This window comes from Pogoniulus pusillus, chromosome 4 (assembly GCF_015220805.1).
Source record: "Pogoniulus pusillus isolate bPogPus1 chromosome 4, bPogPus1.pri, whole genome shotgun sequence".
In the NCBI taxonomy this organism is placed as follows: domain Eukaryota; kingdom Metazoa; phylum Chordata; class Aves; order Piciformes; family Lybiidae; genus Pogoniulus; species Pogoniulus pusillus.
Window position 1 is genome coordinate 17,458,858 of NC_087267.1, and position 3,455 is coordinate 17,462,312.

Here is a 3,455-nt window from a genome sequence, read left to right on the forward strand (position 1 = left end):
AGGTTACTACAAAGCAGAGAACTGTGGAATAATCACATTGATGGTGGAAGGTGGAGGTGGCAGCCAACCCTCAAAGCATCACGAATGAGGCACAATACCTATACCTCAGAAAATGGGAAGCAGGGGTGAAGCTTGGTCTGCTCTAAACTAACCACAGCTGCTGCTTTTAGTTCAATTAGCCACTAGAATCATAGAATCATAGAATCAACCAGGTTGGAAGAGACCTCCAAGATGATCCAGTCCAACCTATCACCCAGCCCTAGCCAGTCAACTAGACCATGGCACTAAGTGCCTCATCCAATCTTTTCTTGAAGACCCCCAGGGACGGTGCCTCCACCACCTCCCTGGGCAGCCCATTCCAATGGGAAATCACTCTCTCTGTGAAGAACTTCTTCCTAATATCCAGCCTATACCTACCCTGGCACAACTTGAGACTGTGTCCCCTTGTTCTACAGCTGGCAACTCACATCCACCTTCAGCCTGCTTGCAGTCCTTCCCCAAATCCAAACTAGCAGGGCAGCTGTGCTTAGAGTGCTCCCAGGTCCAGCACTCTGGCGTGCACGTCTTGTCTGCTACTGTCTTCAAAACTCAGGAGCTCCAGGACCTCAGCCGTATGTTTCCGACTGGGAAGTCAGTTATGGAGTTGTTGTGGCAGAAGTTATAGCAATTGAGTGCATCTGGTTTAGCTGAGACTTCCACATACGACGACAGCCTGCAGTTAGATTTTGCAGGAGGTGAACGGAAAGCATTCCCAAAAGGCAGAAGTAAGAGTGGCCTGCTTTGGCACGGGACAGGAAAACTCTCTTCCTATGGTTTCCATGTCACCCCTAGACCAGTTTTATAAAAATCCCAAACTCAGCAAGCTGTATAAGCAGATTTACAAACACATCTTGCAAAGCCTTCTGAACTTCCTGGTCTGTCTGAAGAATCTGCAACTAAGAGTGTGGAAAGAAACAATTCCCATTCTGGCAGAGCCTATCAGGATTACCTCTGGGATCACAGTTTATTCTTTTCCAAGCAGTGCTTAAATATGAATTATTTCCCAGAGAGGTTGTGAATGCCTCTTCCCTGGGGGGTGTTCAAGGCCAGATTGGATGAGGCATTGAGCAGCCAAGTCTAGCTAAGAGGTGTCACCACCCATGGCAGAGAGGCTGGAGTAGATGAGCTCTAAGGTCCCTCCCAGCCTGAGCCATTCTAGGATGCTGTGAAGATTCCAAACCGTGTGAACTTAGGCTTTCTGAACTACTCATTTGGTCAGTGTCTTGGGTTCAAATGCAAGTTCCCAGAGACTCTTATAAATTTGGTAGACCCAATGACAATTTATAGAATTTATAGAGTGCCCTCCCCTCTTCCCCCTCCTTTCCCCAAAAGACAGGGAGAGAGATAAAGGTAGGGACACCCAAATAAATCAATCTCACTCAATTTGGAAGTTAAAAAGGAAAAGTTTAACAATAACTTAGAAAAGGGTATTGGAGGTAGGGGAGTTTACAAAGGATAAGGAAGGGAAAACAGCAAAATACAAACAGGGATGGATACAACCCGAGTAGTGTGATGGTGTCTCTGCCTCGTGGCTGCCACGTGGTGTGCTGGTATGCAGTATGGGTGTGTGGTCATGAGTGAACGCAGGAAGAGAGAAAGAGAGAGAGACAGGGAGGTCCTGTCTCTTTTATACCACAGGAAGTGGGGGGAGTGGGCTAACCATCACCTGGAGTGTGGCCCACCCCTGAGGAGGGGCCAAGACCCCTAGGGTCAGGTTCAGGGTCACTCCCCCAGGAGTGTTAACCCTATACAGTCAGTGTAGGCCAACCAAAGGCTGCACAAAGATCTGACCCCACAGAGCTAAGCTCTTTTACCATATCCAGGGCATGTGTAAGCAGACTAGGCAAACATTATGTCCATGTCCCACTGAAGTGTTCTTGAGGAACTGTGTTTTAACTGCAGTGCAGCTTTTGATGGGTGTTAGACTTCTTTCATGTATGCATTTTTTTGCAGCATTACTGAGTACTGCCAGGCGGTGTTGAAATGTTTTTCCATTGCATCCCAATTTAAACAATGAGTAAAGTTATGGTATCTGAGGCACGGCCATGAAAACTAATGGCAGTCAATCCTCAGGCTTTAGATCAAAGTCAAGGTAAGACCTGCAAGTGGTATTTTAAGTCTGCACAGTGTTTTAAAAGGTTCCTGCAAGAAAGGTGTTCTGCAAAGAGCAGAAATCACGATGAGGCGTAGCTGTTCTTACAGGATAAATCATTCTCGAAGAACAGAATGCATAATGTGTTTAATCCTGGAATGGCTCAGCTTGGAAGGGACCCTGGAGATCATCTACTCCAACCTCCCCGCCATGGGCAGGGCCTCCTCTCAACTAAAAATAAAAGAAACCTCAAATCCACCAAATCCAAACCCCCAAACCCCGGTTCATTAAAGCACACATTAATCACAGCTTCACAACATAAAAATCCCCGCTCGTTTCCGTAATTCTAAGTTAATTCTTTCCATTGAGCAGTTAGAGCCTAGGAGAAGAACTGAAGCAGTTAGGACATGGAAATAATGGTTCCATAGATATATTTAACTTCAGGGAAAGGGCTTGTTCAGCTCTGCATCAAATAAAGAATGATTAATACTTCAGCTATTGTTTTAATACCTAAAGGCAACAACCTCTCTTTTCCCACTGACTGTTAGCAGTGACTCAGCGTGCGGTTACATGAGGTGTTCCTCTGTGGATGTGTCAACTGCAAGGTGAGCCTAGTGCAGAGCAGCTCCAAGGCAGAGCCAGTGGGAAGAGGCACGTAGTCGGAATCTGACAATGCTAGTAAAAAGGGATTATTTGTTTCTGTTACTCTGCCATCACATTAAATGTCAGCTTTGCTTTAAGGAGTTGTTATTTAACCATGCGGTACAGTCTCTCTCTTGATCTTAGAATCATGGAATCACAGAATCAACCAGGCTGGAAGAGACCTCCAAGATCATCCAGGCCAACCTAGCACCTAGCCCTTTCCAGTCAACCAGATCATGGCACTAAGTGCCTCAGCCAGGCTTTTCCTGAACACCTCCAGGGACGGTGACTCCACCACCTCCCTGGGCAGCCCATTCCAATGCCAATCACTCTCTCTGACAACAACTTCCTCCTAACATCCAGCCGAGACCTCTCCCAGCACAACTTGAGACTGTGTCCCCTTGTCCTGTTGCTGGTTGCCTGGGAGAAGAGACCAACCCCACCTGGCTACAACCTCCCTTCAGGTAGTTGTAGACAGCAATGAGGTCATCCCTGAGCCTCCTCTTCTCCAGGCTAAACAACCCCAGCTCCTTCAGCCTCTCCTCATAGGGTTTGTGCTCCAGGCCTTTCACCAGCTTTGTTGCCCTTCTCTGGACACCTTCCAGCACCTCAACATCTCTGTTGAATTGAGGGGCCCAGAACTGGACACAGCACTCAAGGTGTGGCCTGACCAGTGCTGAGT